This window comes from Equus caballus, chromosome 8 (assembly GCF_041296265.1).
Source record: "Equus caballus isolate H_3958 breed thoroughbred chromosome 8, TB-T2T, whole genome shotgun sequence".
Classification (NCBI taxonomy): domain Eukaryota; kingdom Metazoa; phylum Chordata; class Mammalia; order Perissodactyla; family Equidae; genus Equus; species Equus caballus.
In genome coordinates, this window is record NC_091691.1 from 60,893,872 (window position 1) to 60,914,016 (window position 20,145).

The 20,145-nt window shown below is 42.6% G+C and overlaps 1 long non-coding RNA gene across 1 annotated transcript in view; it reads right to left on the reverse strand.

Annotated features, from left to right (window-relative positions):
- Window positions 1–17,183, reverse strand: part of LOC138915279 (uncharacterized) — an 81,094-nt gene extending 63,911 nt beyond the window's left edge. Inside the window, exon 1 of the long non-coding RNA XR_011420988.1 lies at window positions 16,739–17,183. This is a non-coding gene — a long non-coding RNA (uncharacterized lncRNA). The remainder of the gene's footprint in view (window positions 1–16,738) is intronic.
- Between the last annotated feature and the right edge of the window lie 2,962 nt (window positions 17,184–20,145).

Sequence of the window (20,145 nt, forward strand, 5' to 3'; positions counted from 1 at the left end):
CTTGGCTTCAGCTCTGACATGAAATACACCTGCACACAAATTATCCCGACAGCCTTGTCTAGGCAGAGAAGGACAGGGCCTGGCCAGCAAGCAATTCCTCATCGTCTATACCTGCACCTAAACCTGCTATGAAGCGCCAGCCTCAGCAGGTAGGTCTGCCAAGGTTGACAGTGCCACCTCTCTGCCCCCGGAATTGATATCAAGTGGCTCTGAGAGCTGCCCCTTCGTGTGGGCCCACCTCCCACCCACCACAACCCTTGTACTCACCTGCTACCCCATCTCTGATTGGGCCCCTTTATGTAGTTGTTTCCAAGTGTTAAACCACACCTGGACACCCAGGCTTATAAATGTAGACATGTATGCGAGTGCATTTTCACTCCTGGCTTATTAGAACACGTGTGTCACCAGGGCTGTTTCATCCATAATGCTAGAAAAAAAGTGTCTGCCTCATTTTATTTTTGCCTTCTCTCACCTCAATTCCTTCCCTTATTTCCAATATTAGCAACTAAAGAAAGGGGTATTTTGTTTCAGTCACCCAAGAAAATCATTCCCAAATGGCCACAGGAACATATTTTTATTTGCATTTAAAGTTGACTAAGATTATCAAAAAGAGTGGAAAGTAATAATAAAATGAAAAACCTAATGCTTCAAAACAAACATATCGCCATCACTAATGTGGCTGTCCGGTGGACTTCTCTCTAGCAGCTGCTTTTTTATGGAGGCAAATAAAAGCTTGATCTTAGGTAAGAGGAGAAGAAATGGCTGTGTAAAAATAGGAGGAAGTAGAACATGAGAATCTTGCAAATCTCGGCCCTTAAGCGAAAGAAAGGGACTGAGTCAGCAGGGTGGTTGGGAAACGTGCGACAGTCTCCACAGCCCCTTTGCCTAAATGGTGACAGGACAACATGAAAATTCAGGTATTTCCCACTTGGTCTACATGTGGAGTATATCCCCTGTGCCTCCCTAGCACCGACCCCAGCTTCCCACCACGACACACACACACACACACACACACACACGCATGCACAAAGTCTCTCCTACCAGTTCTCACATTTGCTCTCACTTGGTTGTGCTCTGGAGAGCGTTAGCTGTTGAGATCGTTCTTTCCTGAGCCATCTTTAGGAGAAGGAACAATGGGATTGAAAGTCACTAAGAATCTTGCCCATGCCCAAAGTGCCATGAATGTCCCGCAGGGCTCCAGAGTCCACCACATTTAAGGTTCCACGCTTGCTGATTGTTTCTGGGAGTGATGTGTTCCCCTAAGTCTAATCAAGTCTGGGGGCCCAAGGGGACATTGTGTGAACTTTGGCCCCAAGAGGTTCCCAAGCCCCACAGTTCTGCCCGTTAAATGATATGCATTGTTCCTCTTTAAATAAAGGAGTATGTGCTTGGGGAACCGAGGGATCCCTCTGTGTGGTAGGTGAAGCGCGTCAGATTAAAATAAGTACAACTGGAGAATTTAAGATTATTATTAAAGCCGGACCAATTATTCTATCTGCCAATCAAAAACCATTTCTACCACACAAAAACTTGCACATGAATGTTTATAACAGTTTTATTCATAATTACCGAAACTTGGAAGCAACCAAGATGTCCTTCAATAGGTGAATGAATAAATAAACTGTGGTACATCGACACAGTGGAATATCATTCTGCCATAAAGAGAAATGAGCAAGCAAGCCAGGAAAAGGCATGGAAGAACTTTAAATGCATATTGCTAAGTGAAAGAAGCCAATCTGAAAAGGCTACATATTGTATGATTCCAACTCTGTGACATTCTGGAAAAGGCAAAACTATGGAGACAGTAAAAGCATCAGTGGTTTCCAGAGGTTGGGGAGGCAAGAGGGATGAACAGGCAGAGCACAGAGGATTTTCAGGGCACTGAAACTGCTCTGATCCTATAATGGTAGATACACATCATTACATTTGTCAAAACCATAGAACATACAACATAAAGAGTGAACACTAATGTAAAGTATGGACTTTTAATTAGTAATGATGTATGAATGTTGGCTCATCAATTGTAACAAATGTACCATATTAATGCAAGGTGTTAATAACAGGGGAAATTGTGGGTTGGGGAATTTGAGGGGGTGTATGAGAATTCTTTGTACTCCCACTCATTTTTCTATAACCCTAAAACTGCTCTAAAAATAATCTATTAATTTTTTTCAAAACATTTTGAAAAAAATTCCTAGATGTTTCTCTGGTAGATGATGCTCTCATGGATTTAGTTAAGGACCATTCTCAATGTCAAAGAATGCATAATAACCTTCAGGTAGATTGTCCTATTCAGGGTGTTGGAAAGGCATCCTTGAACAGAAGAAAGGTCGAACTTGGAGAGTCTATTTTGGTCACAGCTCTAGTTTCCTCACTGAAGATTTGTGAGGCCTTGAGTGGTACAGTGCAGGTTAACTGACCAAATCTTTCTTCACTTCGAATCTATCAAAGGCTGACGAACAGAGTAACTATCTCGCAAGGCCATTGTGAGCATTCAATGTGCAATGCCTAGCACTAGACAAGTCCTCAGTAGATGCCTGCTGGATATTACCCCACACAAGCTGCTGCACCACTTTGTGCCTCAGTTTTTTAATCTGTAAAGTGGGGAGGTTCTACTTGGAGACGGCCTAGGTGCCTTCCAGGCCAGGCGTTCTAGGTTTCTATAATTCTGCAGCTGAGGAACAAGGGTTGGCTGAAGGAAGGCAACACATTGAAACTAGGTGTTATGAGAAGCCGTTCAAGGGAAAAAAGGAAAGGAGGCATTTACTCAATGCTGGTTCTTGGTTAAGCCAGTGCTTCCCATACGTTGTTTCCTCCCATCCTTACCAATCTCCAAGATGCAGGCACTAGCATCTCCTTTTACCAAAGAGGAACCAGAAACTCCTCCACTCACCTGGAGGGTGGTAAAGGCAGGATTTGAATGCAGGTCTATCTGACCCTTAGCCCATGTTCTTTCCTCTGCTCTGTGCCACCCTTATCCACTTCCAGGAGACCCCAGCTTGTCTTCAACTTGGGATGGCAAAGGCACGGAAATACTGGGAACAATTTAACAATATGCTGTGACTGCCTAAGGAGATTTTTCTCTGCAAGAACAGAGAACAATGAATCCTGCTAATGAATGAAAGGAGTCCCAGAGGTAAACAGATACAAACATCCAAAAAGGTTCACAGCCACAATGACTTCCCAGCAAGACAGCACTGAATGAGAGCCTGTTCTGTCTTCTTTGAGGAGAGGAGTGTTTCTAGGAGCCTCTCACCCCCGATACCCCATTGATCAAGCAGCCCCAGCCCTAGAGTAACAGGGAGCCATGATGAGAAGACCAATTTTCCTGAGCTCTAATGGCGAGACCCATCTCCTTTTGTGTATACATCATTTCCTTTGTATTTGCTGGCTTTCACTTTCCCAGTTTGGCCCCCTGCAGCCTGTGTAAGACTTGAAATTGCAACCCTTATACATTCAAGTCCAGATTATCCTTCTTAAAGGGAATCAACCAATGTTGAAATCCCCAGTTAATCCCCCAACCTCATTTGCACCATTTTTTTATACTGCTTTTCCAGAAAGTCTAAGCTCTAAATTGAAAGAACAAGCAAAGTAACATTGATGGCTTTGAATGTCAAATTTCAGCCAAGAATCCAATCAAACATGGTACCAGGGCCCCAAGGATGTTCCCTATTCCCCAATAGCTCCTGACTCCCAAGCCCACTCCTTTTCCGACAGTCACAGCCCATGTGTACAGCCCCAGAGGAAGCAAGGAGGCCACTTCCGGGCTGGAGGAAGTCTGGGCAAGCACAGCAGGCATGGCGCAGACCCCTTCCTGTGAGCCCAGGCCAGAGCACAGGCTGGCTGCCTCCAAGGTTTGAATCTTAATCTCTGATTTGGCTCTAAAAGCTGCTCAGGGAAAAGCATCCAATGCAATAATTGCAAGGCAAAACCAGGAAGAAACTAGCAGGAAGGAGCTAGAGTGGGTTTCCAGAGCAATTGTCTTGAGGGTCCTAAACACTGAGCTGTGAGCTTGGGGACTTCAGTCCCTGGATGGTCCCAGGGTCCCTCTTCCCAGGATCCCACCTTAATCTGGACTCCCAGCTAAGGCTGGAGCACACCGTGCCTGACTCAACATACCCTTTTGTGGAAGAGTCCCCTGCTCTCTGCTTCTCTTCATTCTCTGCTGGGGGTACTAACGAGTCACAGAGACCCCAAGCTAGCAGGATGGACAAGAGGGTAGTGAGAGAGAAAAGGGAGAGAGAAGAGGGGAATGTTGAGAAAGTAAAGATGGGGTCTAGATAGGCAAAGATTCATGGAAATTTCAGAATTCAACGCTCATCTTCCTTCTCTCTCTCACTTCTTTTCTGGATCTTCAAAACGTATTTTACTCTAGTCTCCACTAAAAAACTCTCCTCCACAGTCTTCTTCATTGCCACAACCCAACGTTGGCACCTCTCCTTTTCCCAAGCATGTTGGGCAATTTTAGTCTGAACTATGAGCCCAGCTCCTTATTATAATGCCTCTGGTTTCACGTGTACAAACCTGGTTCCTAATACACTCTCCCAGCAAGAGGTTTTAGTTGCTTGAGGACAGGATTATGCTTGAAACGTGCCTTGCAACGAAGACCTGGTACCGCACTTCACCCCAAGATACACGCTGACTCCCTGATCGAACTCCCTCCTGCCAGCAAGCTGGCACAGATGTAACCACTGGCCGTCAGGACCACCATCTCTGGGCCTCCGGGGCCTCGTAGTTACTGCAAAGGGCCTGCCAATCCCTGACCCGACTATTGACAGTGACTGGTTGATATTTCATCCACAAATGGGTTACTATTTTTTAAGCACACACACACATTTGATTTACAAAATACAAAGTCATTTCAAGGCATTTCTGACTTTTTATTAACTTGTTGTCATAGATTTTTTTTCTAAATAGGTAGATATTAGAAGTTCAGGTCCAAGATTTCTTTTTACATTAAAAAAAAAAGAATTTCTAAGTCATATTAGAAAAGGTTGGAACCACCGAGCCATACACCAAATGCTGAAGTCTCCCCACATCTGGTCAGGCAACATGCTGCTAACTGGAGCCCAGGGTCCAGATTCCCCATTTGTGGACTCAACCTGTCACAGAGTTAGTTCCTTTGAAGGGATATTTTTTGAGCATGCAAGGACAAGCTTCTGAATTCACAAAGGCGCAAAGCCTAGGACAAAGTTTAAGTGCTGCTGATGCAACTGTCACCCTTGACCTATTTGCTGGGAGCTGCAATCACACACAGCCTAGAAACATTATTAAACAGTTCTATTTTAGCTTACAATAAACAACAAGGCCCAATCCCAAGCCTCCCCACTCCTCGGTGCAGATTCAGAGTGTCAGATTTGCATGGCTAGGAGGAGAAGACCACCAAGCTTCATCACATTTCTCAGCATTCATAAAAACAATAGGACTTCTCTTCTTCTTTGACCTAATTCACTACCTGTATTTCCACAAGCTATTGGGCTTGATAGCCATTCGGCATGGTGAATCCCACTAAAATAAACAGACATCACCTGAATGTCCTAATAGTTACAGTTCTACCTGCTTCATAATCCAAGAGGCAACTACCAAGTTAACTAATAAACATCCAAATTCTGACAGGACTTCCATATTTTATGATGACAATGTTTGCATTCAGGGCAAAATGAAATGGGTTTTAAATTGAGTTGTGATATAGTGATTCCTATCCAAAAAGCTGGGACCTGGGAACAGAGAGCCATGGGCTTGCAACTTTCTCTGTAGAGTATCCACAACAGATAGAGCCAAAGATTAAATTGCTTAAGCAGAAATTAAGGCTGGCCTGCCAACCTCCCCATCCCCCTCTACCAACTGGACCAACATTTATGAATTACTATGTGCCAATAACTGTGCTGTGCTTCCTATCCACATTGCAGTCAATCCTCCCTAACAGGTAGATGCTATTCTTATCACCGTTTAGCAGAAACGGGCATTAAGCCTCATAGATTGTGTAAGAAGACCCAGGTAAAACAGCTAGTGCACGGCAAAGTTGGACTCAAAACGAGATTTTCTGACTCCAAAGTCCATGCATTTTCCACTCTGCTATGTTTCCTCTCAAGAGAAATATTATTTCTTTGCCTAGCAGCCCTCACAGCCAGGGCAGGTGTGGACAAATCTCGGTATGGCCCTAGAATAACAGAGTGCTTGGAAGGCTTAAAAAAATGGTGGCACCAAAAATTCAATCTACCTCCTGCACACAAGAGCTCCAGCCAAGTTTTTTAATCAATATTCCCTCAATTGGCCCTGCTAACAAAGAGATTTCAAAAACCAAATGTGAACAGACATGTTCCACTTACTCATATCTGTAACCTTCTTAAAAAATGGGCTGTGAGTCATGAACATGGAGCTCCAAGTACAGATGGTGGATTGATAGCCCTTGAGGTCTCTGGATGGAGGCTAAGTCAGTAAAAGACTGAGGAAGATGGGCCTGATGCAAGGGGGGCCCCACAGCACCACAAGGATGGGGGTAAGAGATTGCCAATGCTGTGGGCTCACTGCAAATGTGCTGCTAGGAAAACTGCTCATTGAAATCCACCAGCAACAGCACTTATCTTCATGATGACTTTGGAGCAGTTCTCAGAACTAAGCAGTGGGGAGAATGCCAAATGGGGTTATACTGACTCAAATAAAGCTATGGATACATTTATTTTGTTTTTTATGCAAACATTTGTCCCAATTGAAGAGTTATAGTGTTGGGATGAATATGCATTAAAAGAATAGAAGCTGAGTTGTGTTCCAAGGGAATTGTATTGACTACACTGGCAGCTAATGACATGGTTTACTTCACGCAAAGAATCGGCATTCATTTTCAGAGTGACCTTGTAGTCTAAACTCTTTAAATTGAGAACACAACGAACAAGCTCCTCCGCCGAATTCATAAGCAACTAAAACACAGCGCACTAAGCCACTATTTGGGTAATTCTTTTGCCTGTTGAAATCTGGGTTGATTGTTGTTCATGTACCAACCTTCTTAAGCTACTAATATCTGCAAATAGTTCTTTCTATACCTGTTAAAGAGACCCTGATTCAATAATACCCAAATGTCATAGATTATTTCCTTAGCCTCTCTCAACACAGAACTTTGGCAAGGAGCCAAAGAGGTTCTTATTTGCCTCCAAGACACATGGCCCAATAGATTGTTTTCTGAGCAAGGTTGGAGGAAACTAAAGGTAGCCAGCCACGCAGCTGGTCACCCATCAGCCTAGCCCTTTTAATGTGCCTAGCCCTCTCTGAAGCTCTGCCCTGTTAACCGGCATCATGAGAATTTGTATTGCTGTTTTTGCAGGTGTTCACAGAGCCATAGAATACTACAACTCCAATTTGTGATCAGCTGACTCAAAATTTTTATCTTATAGAGGAAAAAACTAAGATCCAGAGATGTTAAGTAACTTAGCCATGGTTACCCAGTTAGGAGTTGGCAGAGCTGTTAAAGAAACCAGACTTTGGAACCCATGGCCCAACCTCACTCCCGAGCATGAGTCGCATCTAAGACAATTGTTTTCCAACTTTAGGGCATATCAGAATCACCAAAAGAGTTTGTTAAAACAGATTGTTGGGCCCCACTCCCAGAGTTTCAGATTCAATATGTCTGGGGTGGGACTCTAGAATTTATGTTTCTAACAAGTGCCCAGGGAATGCTGATACTCCTGGTCTGAGGCCAACTCTTTAAGAACCAGTGATCTAGTGTGTGTGGTAAGGAAGAAGAAGTTGCTTCTCAGACTCCAAAGACACAAAAGATCCATCTAAAATCTCAGAATAGGGGCTGGCCTGATGCTGTAGGGGTTAAGTTTGTGTGCTCCACTTAGGTGGCCCAGGGTTTGCAGGTTCTGATCCCAGGCGCAGACCTACACATCGTTCACCAAGCCATGCTGTGGCAGGGTCCCACATAAAATAGGGGAAGATTGGTGCAGATGCTAGTTCAGCAACAATCTTCCTCAAGCAAAAAGAGGAAGACTGGCAACAGACGTTAGCTCAGGGCCAATCTTCTTCACAAAAAACAAAATCCAAAACCCTCAGAATAAAGCAGTTTGTTCCAGCTTCCAAATCTGTCCTGAGCTAAGTAAGTTAGGTGAAATTGTCTTCTAGAATGCACATTTTGAGGTAATTAAATGTCAGGGGAAAAGGCTTCTGCCCATCCTGCTGAACCATAGTAAAAAAAATTTTGGATTTGAGTCTGGAATCAAAGATGAAGAAATGAATTCTCAGGCAAATACAGAAGGCAGATAGAGGCCCATGGAAAATAACCAGGGTGAACATGGAAGGTGAGTGCAGGTGAGTGGGCAGAAAAACAAGGGTTCCAGTCGGGGGAAGAAATGAGGAGCACTGGAGCTCAGACTCAGTCTGGCTTAGTCTGGCACATGCAACCAAGAACAAAGGAAGATGACAGTTAGGCTGTTGAGCTGCCATTAGAAACGCCAAAAGTTGGGTGTAGAGGGCAATGCAGGTATTGGCTCACTAAGAGAGGAGGTAAAACCTGGTTGCAACTGAAGGTGACTGGTCATTCATTTATGGAATCATTCAGTAAGCATTTATTGGGCATTTCTCGTGTGCCAGGCCCTGTACCAGGGACTGAGGACACATAAAGTAAGAAGGCAATGCCTCTGCTCTCAAGACACCAATGCTCCACAAAAGAGAAATTGTGAATACAAACAACTCTGATTAATGGCATAAATGTTTAAGAGAGGTCCACTGCACTTCACAGGAGAGAGGTAACTTCTGCCTAGGAAAAGCCTACTTCAGTTGCAGACTTCTCTTACTTTTATCAACAACTAAATGTTACTTTACCCCACAGTTCTATCCTCGGACTTCTTATTGTTAATACCTATTGGTGACCTCCAGATGCTGGAATCCAACCCATATGAATCTAGTTCATATTTCTTTCATATTCTTATAACCGTATAAGTGAATGATTTCATATCTAATTAGCCTCCCACGCTAAAATACTCAAGTCATCCTTGGCTCTGTCATCTCACTCAATTCCCATCCCACATGTCACCAGAGTCTCTTAATTCTATCTCCTTAACTGTCTCTCATCTGGCATTTTCTCTCTGTGACCACTGCCTTCACCATCATCTCCCCTGGGTTGCTGAAACCTCCTCCTCTCTGAAACCTCCACCTTGGGTCTCAGCCCTCCATAGCGGGTTGTCTTTCACACCCTAAAAAGCCTCTGGGAATCTTTGTTTCTCCTTCAGGCGGTTAGCAGCACGAGGGAGAATGGATGAGGAGGGGTAAGGGCACAGGGCTGGCATATCACAGGGTCTGTCCAAGGTATTTGAAAGACCACAGCAATAAATGAAGATGGAGTAGAACCGCGTCTTGGCCATCTCTGAATGTCAAGCAAAGGACATTCGACTTTGTTTGGCTGGCCATGGGGAGTGAGAGAAAGCTTTTGAAGAGAGAGGTGATGTAATCAAAGGTATGCATTAGGAAGATTAATTTGGCAGTAGCTTATAGAAAAGCTTATATGGAAAATAGATTAGCAGTAAGGAGACCAGCTGGGACATAATTGCAAAAGGCTCTACAATTAACAATGAAGGTTTGAACTGAGTTGGCAGCTACAGAAACAGAAAATAGGAAATGGGGGAAATATTTTGGAAATGGAATTGATATTACTTTTTTAAGTCTGGTACTAAAGAGAAAGACAACTCAAGCAGAAATCCTGAGGTTCTAACCCTGACCAACCAGAAGAAAAGTGATGCCACTTGGAGAAAGAATAATGGGGTAAGAGAAGAAGGTTTGAGGAAATGCAGAGTTCAAATTTAGGCATGTTGAGCAAGAGGCACTATTGGGATGCCAAAATGGTCAGGAGATCAGCGGGCAAGTCAGATCAGAAAGAACAAAGATGGATTTCCCAATGGTTGGTGATAGAGGAGCTGTGGGAGGAAACAATCAAGACAGAGGACAGACAGAATGCTTCTGGATTTAGTGATGATAACAACACCAGCACCCTTGGAGTAAAAAAAGCTCCTATAAGAGGGAAGCGGCAGGATAACTAGACTGTCATCACTACCACACGTGATGAGAAAGGAGAAGTGGCAAGGTCGACCACTCTTTAGCAGTGATAGGAACGAGAGAAGTGGAATTGTTGCCAAAGGATGGGAGGGAGGTGCCACCTTGGGTAACATGAATTAATTTTTAGGCATAAAGGAAAGAAAGAGGTGGAGATAAAGTGGGTAAAAGTACAACAAAGAATAGACAATGGATAACCTTAGGAGAAGGCAAATAAATTAAGATCAAGGTCAAAGTAGGAACATTAGTCCAGAAAGATGAAAAGTAGGGGGGTAACGCAGAAGAAATAATGAACTCTCTTCTAAAAGGGGGGCTAAAACAAAAGGAGGTTTAAAGAATAGCTCACGAAAGAAATGAAGGTTAAATATTTAACGCAAGTCTTTAGGAACAGGTAGAAAATGAAACAAGGAGTCAATAAGTTATGGATATGGATACAAGGATAATCAAGCTGTAATGAGGGTTACACAAGAATTAAGTGAATGTTTTGAGGGCACAATCGAGATCATTTTGTTACTTTTCCCTTCAGCAAGCTTAGCACATTGCCACCTTCCACAGGGGCTCTCCCATCAGATGGCGAGGGGACACCCAGGATGAGGAAATGGCAGAAGATTAAGGATATAGGACATCTGGGGTACCTGGTGAGAGAAACATTGAAACGACTGACCCCAAGACACAGGCTGGGAGGGAAGGCAAGTGAATCCTGAATAGGAAGGCTCCAGGGTCTCTTCCAGGGCAGATGAGGGAACTGGTACCACTGAAGAAAGCTCAAGAGCAGTGCAGTTATGGGGAGAAACCAGGTTTCAGTTAAGATGAGGAAGCAGAGAGAGCTCTTGGGGCACTGGTTAAGGATCTAGGGGAATTTGGGCACAATGGGGCTGAAGTTTTCTGGGACTCAGGGGAAGGAAGGGGCAGAGAAGTGATCTATGTGGTAGTGAGGACAAATGAACAGAAAGGCTGGAAAGTGAGAGAAGAAGGAGGAGTTTGCATCTATGGAGATGAAGCAGAGCAAGCTGACTTGTAGGCAACCCCTTTTGTTCATGTAGCAGGTCTGAGGGTCCTGTCAACTGGAAAAATCAATCATACTTCTCCATCTCTAAGTGACGAAGTTGATCAACCTGAGAATTTCCTCATTGTTTCATTCTCCTGGTCCACTCATTCAGGGCGGCCTCTTCCAGGACACTAAGGACTTTCTTTTAGGAAAACATGATTGTTGCAGGGACATCTGACTAGGGTTAAACTTGTATTGTCTCCTTGGCCTCTGTCTTTACATATGCTAACGCTGCCCTTTCCAAAAGGAGATCTTCCGTTTACTCAGCTGGTATTTTGATTCACCCCCTTGTCTGTCAGAGAGACCCTCTCTAATCTTCTTAGGTTCTAAACTGGAGAATCTTTTCGACCCCTCCATCTTCCTTAACACCCTGTCCCTCCAGCAGCATCCTACTTAACGCTGTCTGTTGAATCCATCCCTTCCTTCTACACCAGCAACACCGTACAAGCCCACTTACCATTGTTGACATTGTAGGAAAGGCTTTTGCTGAGGTCGGTGTCTGCAGGTGGAGCTCACATGGCCCTCTCCCTAGGGGGCGTTACCTGCGTGATCTGCCTATTCACACGGGCCGACCAATGTCCAAAGTCAACTGTGGAGGCTCAGAACCACTGTTCCATCTGAAACCTCAGAGATTGGCTCTCTCTAACCAAGCTCACAAACGCTAATGTGTAAATAAACAATTTCAGTGTAGTAAAGAAATCCAGCAGTCACACAGGTCAGAATGACTAATCTGTTCTCTATATTCATAGGAAGCCTTTTTCTGTCTTTGCAGCACTCTTTCCCACTCCAGAGAAATTCCTGTCCATAAGACTATAAATCTTCAGCCCAAACAACCAACACTACAACTTCCTTGTTATTTCCTTCCACTGCTAACCAACCTCAGGGATGACTGCCATTTTCTTTCTTTATGTATACTAGTCGATTCCTTTAGATTACAGCCAAGCCATGGTGGCCTGGGGTCTATTTTGTCTCCTTGTCGGGTTCTTAACCCCATTGTGCATAAAATTAAATATAGAGCATTACAAAGGAAATCAGTGACATTGAAATGACACTAACAAAATATTTTTCAAATTCTAGTATGTTTGCATCTTTATTAATTACAAAATCTAGCATCAGGTCTAATAACTACCATAATTTCAAAGTAGTGATGAGCATAAAGGATAATTTAAAATATATCCAACTAAATGTATATGAAAATGTCTGATTACTACTGGTGACGAAGTCAGAGGTGCTGCTAATAATTACTCTGGTTTGCTGTCTACATTCATAATTTAAGGCTATGCTAAATTTCAGTCAGAGATTTGTATAAATAAAGAGGTAATTTTTTTCCATCCAATAAGGCAGGTTTCCTGAATTTTACCCACAGACAATGACAGTTTGTAGACCCCAGGTGAAGGACCTCTATAAGGTGATTTGGCATAGTTCTGCTTTTTTCCACTACATGCTGATTTTACGGTGTGTTTCTCACATCACAATTTCTAAGTTCTTGGGCAACTTATTCCAGTCTGTATATACCACCTACAGTTATCAGATATGTTCTCCATCTTTTCAAGAACACCGTTTCTTTTTTTGTTTTAAGATTTTATTTTTTTCCTTTTTCTCCCCAAAGCCCCCCAGTACATAGTTGTATATTCCTCGTTGTGGGTCCTTCCAGTCGTGGCATGCGGGACGCCGCCTCAGCGTGGTTCGATGAGCAGTGCCATGTCCGCACCCAGGATTCAAACCAACGAAACACTGGGCCGCCTGCAGCGGAGCGCGCGAGCCCAACCACTCGGCCACGGGGCCAGCCCCCAAGAACACTGTTTCTTATATTTAAAAAGTATGAGGCAATTTCCAAAAACTGAAAACAACCGAAGTATCCACTAAGTGCTGAATGGATAAACAAATTATAGTATATCCATTCAAATGAATACTATTCATAAATTAAAAAGGAAAAATTAATGAAACACGCAACAACGTGGATGGAAACCAAAAGAATTACGTTAACTGAAAGAAACCAGAATCAAAAGGCTGCATACTGTGTGGTTCCATTTATATGACTTAATGGAACAGGCAAAACTGCAGGGACACGAAACAGACCAGCGGTTGCCAGGGGCTGGGCTGAGGGGAGGAAATTCCCTACAAAAGAGTGTGAGAGAGCTTTCTGGATGGAAATATTCTAACTCTCGATTCAGGTGGCAGTTACACAACTCCATATTTTTTCAAAATTCATATAATGCACACTTACAAAAGGAGAATTTTTCTGCCTGTAAATTATAGTGCAATGTATCTTTTAATTTTTTCCACATTTTTTTTTCTTTTTTGTGAGGAAGATTGGCCCTGAACTAAGATCTGTTGCCAATCTTCTTTTTGCTTGTGGAAGATTGTGCCTGAGCTAACATCTGTGCCAATCTTCCTCAATTTTGTACATGGGATGCTGCCACAGCATGGCTCAATGAGCAGTGTGCAGGTCCACACCTGGGATCTGAACCTGCAAACCCCAGGCCACCAAGCGGAGCACGCCAACTTAACCACTATGCCATTGGGCCAGCCTTGCAACATATCTTTTAAACTATTGAAAATATCTGTGGACCTTCACATAATAGAAATTGTACTTTTAATATCCATTCATAGAGAAATGCATGAGTGCACATAGACTCAAGGAGCTGCAATAACTCCAGAGGTAAAAGGATGCAGGTAACCTTAACCTAAGTGGTCTCTCACCCTGCAGATTTTCCTCCTCCAGTCTGTATCTTTCTCCTGGCTCATTCTTCCTAGTTTTCGTCCCATCACTCTATCACTCAGAATTCTCAATAATCCCTTTATATAGACTTGTTAGTGGGAGGGACTTTGAAGGTCGTGAATTCCTATCTCCAGCCCACTGCGAAGTCCCCTCCCCAATACTCCTGACTGATGGGCGGTGAGCTTTCATATGGACACCCTAATGGCAATGGGCTCAACCTGGTACTCTTCCACTTCTGCACCCTGCTCACTCTGGATTCCACAGTGCCCTGTCCTAACAGTTCAATGCCCAGGGCAGCTCCCTTATCCTTCACTGAAGAGGCTCCAAGAGCCCAATAAAATCAACAATAGCGACAACAAAGATCATAACCAAACACTTTTAACCAGGCCTCAGTGTGACATGGCTGAAATTCCCAGTTCATGTATACCAAATGAGATATATAGGTCATATAGGGAAGGCCCTCTCTGCCCTTGGCATCGCCAGGTAGGGCCGATTCCTGGGGCTCATCACCTCCAAAAGGAGCGGCCTCTTCCATTTACTCCAAGTGCTGTTATATATCTCATCGCTTTTACGTGTGTGGAAAATTTGGGGAATCACAGCATCCAGAACTCTCTAGAGTCTAGACTCTATCAGACCTCAGGCTCTAGAATTCCTCCTACCCCTTCTAACCTGCTGCACCTATTGTCTCAAATTATGGTCCCATTGCCTTATGCCTGGTCTAAACCACTCTTACTAGCCCTTTAAAACTTATGTTTCTGTAAGATTCTATGCTTGGTTCCTAATCCTGGATTTTGGATTTTCCTCTATTCCATGTTCTTCAGTATTCACGCCACTAACTTCTCCTTTCACCGCATCCAACTGAGGCTCTGAAATGCTTCCCCACTGGTATGAGAATGGACTCACATATACTGTCTCTTTTCTCCTATCTAGATTATATTTATCTGTGGTGATCAAGCTTAAATCTCACCTTTTTACAGAAGCTTTCCATGAGTCCAAAGTGACTTCCTCCTTCCTTGGATTATTATCTGCCTCATCAACTATTTCCCATTGAATGGGCAAATATGTTTTCTTAATAATTAAATTATAAGCAACTTCAAGGCCTATGCTTCTTGATATCTTCCATGGTGGTGAGATACATTGGTTCACATTCAGAAGATGCTCAGTTGTTGCTTGTTTTTCTTTATTCAGTTGATAAACTTAAAATATCCCTATATTAGTCATATTTTGAAGGTTGAAAAGATATATAGAAGTGGCCAAAATATGGATCCTGGGTAATGGCTCTAAGCTGATTCTCAGGGAGATATGGTTACAGAGATAAATCAATCAAACAAATCCTCTTTAATTCCACCTGGTACTATTGACCCAAACCCCAGTGCAGTCTCTTGGTAAACTAAGCTAAGCTGTAAAGTAATCACAGTGATGCATTTGGAGAGGACAGTAGTCTGTTCCATACTACCTTTCCATTAGGCCACGCCCAGGTTCCTGCTTATCCTTAACAGGGCATGGCCACATAGGCCCATCCAAGTCACACACAACCTCAGGCCTGTTTTCCAACACCAGCTGCTTGAGAGCTTCAGGGGAAAAACAGACAGAAATCCAAATAAAACCTACCAATTAGATAAAAGAGCCTTGAATCTCCTCTTCTCTCTGCAGCTCTCCCCTCATAGGTGGGGCTGGGTGAGTATTGAGTGATTCTAGAAACCAAAACTCTAACCTCATCTAATGATTACTTATGGATAAAATCCTTAACACAGACATGTTCGTTGAGATAGATACAAACTTGGACCAAGGCATGGGTGTCTTGACTTTGAATCATCTGAGCTATTTACATACAGCAAATTAAAGTCCCCTGGATAGACACAGGGTGGGTTCTCGAGGCTAGGTGGGCTGAGGTTGCTCCTTTTGAGTATAAAGTCCCTAAATACAGCAGCATACAGGATAAGTTGTAGAAGATTTTTGAATTGGAAGTTCCTAAGCATTTCTCCCAACTAGGTTGGTCGCTAAAATTCAACCAAGAAACTACAGTTACAATTAATAAAAAATAAAACGTGGTTTAATTAACATATCCTTGATAATGTTTGCCTTTCCTTGGATGGTTGACTACATGGACAGGGAAAGAAGGAGAGACAAAGGAAAAGCTTTTTCAGTGTTTATTCACCACGCCCCAGAGGAAAGACAAGCTAGATAAGGCGGACACAAGCAATCCAAACACCAGAAAAGCATACTCTGTCAAGAAGTAAGGAAGCTTTCCTAGGCTTCCCTACAGGCTGGATGAAATATTCTCAAGAAATCAGCCACATCCCCTTGCTCTAATTCCTTGCTTACTCAGCAACCATCTGACTATTAATTAAATTGGTATTATGGTTTTAAAATGAGTCTTTTATGATTTGCTTACCTTTAATGAAACCCCCAGGGCTTATTCACCTCACGGAGAGCTGACAAAATTGAATTCTTGAGCCTACAAAGATCCAGGGCCCCAAAATATTGTCATTCCCCCAGCCCAGCCCCCACCTCCTATGAGACCCAATGCAAGCACTTGGCCAACCAAATCTCCACTCTGGCTATCAGTTTATGCGCAATAATATTAGTGGGCATTTCAGAGTCAGCAGATCACTGGCTACCAGTTGACATTCACCCTAAGAAAATAAATGAAGAAGAAAGAGTATATCTAGGATATTTTTAAAAAATAATAAACAAGCTTGTCCGTTATAAGGCAGAGGACAGAAGAACCTTAACCCAGGAGCGGTCCTGAGTTGTTCATTAACCACTGCACACTCTGTAGTAGGAAGAGGAACATCGTCACCAAATTAGTCTTTTTTACCTCAATTAAATATCTAGGCTTTAGTCCCATGGTCAGAATGTGAAGAAAAACAGTATATAGCTAAGAAAAGACATAAATTTATAGTGTAAATGTTTCACTAACGCACCTTTCGTTTTCCGGCGCTGGATCCTTCCTGCTGATGACAGCTCCTCTGACCGCAGTATCTACAGCAAGCACTTAGGACCCCGGAATATGGTGACCATTGACCTTAATTCATCCCTCTTGTGGATCCCATATAACCATCTTTCTAAGAGAGCTTTCACAAACTCAAACAAACACAGGAAAGGCAGACCCTGTCTTTGGAGTCTATGTTTACCCATATAACCCTCTTTCATCATAAATTGCCTCTCAGGCAAGAAATATTGGACTTTTCTCATATCTGTCATTGCCATTTCTTCATACGAGCATTCCTTTGACCAAGAATGCATTCCTGCTCTCTTTTCGTTCTTTCCTTCCTACCGCAGCCTTGGTCTTCTCTCACCTAAAACACCGTAAGTTTCTTCTTCTGAGACTCTCCAGCTTTTACTTCAGATTACCTACATTCGATATTCAGGTCTCTGCCAAAGTTTTCTCTTCTTTTTATATTAAAAATAATCTCTATCTCTGTAAGTTTGTTAATGATTCAACAATCAGATTCAAGATGCCCCCTGTACTCTGAATTGCCTCACTTTCTCTCCACCTCCTTGTCATGTTCATATTCAAATTTTATTAATTATTTCCAGATTAATGGCAGTTCAGGAGGCGAGCAAGTCAAAGTGGCCAAGGGCATAAAGCTTGGAGGGCGTGTTAATACAGTGAATTATAGAATCACCTATTAGATGATGTCAATAGGATGGAGTAGTGGAGTGGCACTAACAGGAGATGTATCAGGCAAAAATATAGGTTCCTGTATTTAGGTTAAAATTCATAAATGATAACCACAATGAGATATTGCCTTACACACGTTAGAATAACTATCATAAAAAAGAAAAGAGAAAGGTTGGCATGGATGTGGAGAAAAGGGAACCCCTTGTGCACTGTTGGTGGAAACGTAATTTGGTACAGCAACTATGGAAGATAGTATGGAGGTTCCTCAAAAACTTAAAAATAAAGCTACCATGTGACCCAACAATCCCACTTCTGGAAAGGAAGGAAATGAAAACAGGATCTCAAAGAGATATCTGTACTCCCATGTTCATCACATCATTATTCTCAATAGCCAAGATATGGAAACAACCTAAGTGTCTGTCTAAGAATGAATGGATTAAGAAGATGTAGTGTGTACATACAAGGTGGAATATTATTCAGCCATCATAAACAAGGAAATCCTGCCATATGCAACAACATGGATGGACCTTGAGGGCATTACGCTAAATGAGATAAGCCAGACAGAGAAAGACAAATATTGTATGAACTCACTTACATGTGGAATCTAAAAGTGTTGAACTCATAGAAACAGAGTAGAATGGTGGTTGTCAGGAATTAGGGGGTGGGGAAAATAGGAAGAGGATGGTAAAGAGTAGAAACTTTCAGCTCTAAGATGAATAAGATCTGAGGCTCTAATGTATAACATGGTGACTGTAGTTGATGACACTGCATTATATTACTGAAACTTGCTAAGAGAGTAGAATTTAGTTTTCACACAAAAAAAGATAAATATGTTAGGTGAAGGATGTGTTCATTAACTAGATGATGGGGTCCTTTCACAATGTATACCTATATCAAATCACTATTTACCCTTCAAATATCTTACAATTTTATTTGTTAATTATACCTCAGTAAAGCTGAAAATAAAATAAAAATTTATAAATGATAAAAGTAGAGATGATACGCAATATGTGGTGATTTTAGATCACTGTGACCAAGGTCACAATGGGTAGTGTTATAATGAACGAGAGGGGGGGTCACAGTTACTACAGTTACGGGTGCCCTCAGGGTGCATCATTTGCAGTTGAGTGCCTTCCAAGAGAAATTACAGTCTCAACGTCCTGCGGGTTGGCCTGATCCCATGTGGAGCGTGCATCAAGTTCAGAGTGTCCCATTTGAAGAGAAACATTGGCCAATGGAAGTATGTCTGAGGAGGAAGTTCTGGGAGGTAAGGATTCCAGGAAGCGTGTCTGAAAATGAACCATTCAGAGAAGTGGGACAGTCTATTCGGCAAAAAGAAAATAAGCTGTTCTTCATTACTCTAATGGCTCTCAGGAGACCAGCAATCTTAAACTCAAATTTCCAAGGGGCCAAGCAGGAACATAGAGGACAGAAATTGGACCTGTGTAAAGAAAGGAAAAACTCAAGCACGATAGTGCCACTGGAAATGTTAGCTGGCCTCCAAGCTGGAGGGGAGGCCTAGGGAGTTAGTCTAACGTCTGAGAGTGAGAGCCCGCTGATTATCATCACGTGTGACTGCAAGCCTAGGGCTGCCATCTTTTCCAACTTTTCAAGAGAATCAAGAAATCCACACATACATATTTTTTAATCTAAAGGATGTACCCATTTTTTGTTCATCTTGCATTTCCCCTGGTAGTTTCTCTTTTTCTCTTTTTTTTTTTTTTTAAAGATTGGCAGCTGAGCTAACATCTGTTGCCAATCTTCTCTTTGTGTTTTTTCTTTTTCTTCTCCCCAAAGCCCCCCAGTACGTAGTTGTAGGTCCTTCTGGTTGTGCTACATGGGATGCTGCCTCACCATGGCCTGATTAGCGGTGCCACGTCCATGCCCAGGATCCAAACCAGCAAACCCCAGGCCACTGAAGCAAAGCACAAGAACTTAACCACTGGGCCAGGGGGCTGGCCCACAGAAATCCATATTTTTATGTAATGTTGTCTCAATTTTTAATTTTAACTACTATTTCAACGTTTTTTTATAAATTCTTTTTTTAAGATTTTCTTTTCCCTTTTTCTCCCCAAAGCCCCCCCAGTACATAGTTGTATATTTTTACTTGTGGGTTCTTCTAGTTGTGGCATGTGGGAGGCCACCTCAGCATGGCCTGATGAGCAGTGCCATGTCTGCACCCAGGATCTAAACCAGCGAAACCCTGGGCCACCGAAGTGGAGTGTGAGAACTTAAACCACTCAGCCACAGGGCTAGCCCCATATTTCAACATTTTTAAAGAAACATCCCATAGGCCAAACATAATGTGTTATGGGCTGGTGGCAGCCCAGGATTGTCAGTTCACTATGTCTACAGGAGACATTTCTAGCTTTCAACAGAAATAGCTCAAAGAGGCATAGATGGAAGATTGACTTGGGATATGAGAGAGTTTTTAAATGTTTAGAATTCATAATCAGAAAACAGGCTCTCCATCCAAGTTCTAAGCATTGGGAAATAGTCAAGAGAATATTAGATAACAATATATGAAAGTTGTAAGAGAAAGGATTTTTCTCCTCAGCAGAGACCAAATTGTAATTATGCTTTACACTGGGATAGTGGTTTACAGTTTATGAAGAGCTTTTATATCATCTCATAGTAAAAGTTATTAGAACAGTCCTTTGAAGTAGAAAAGTGGATATGTATTTCTATTTGATGACTGCATAAGCT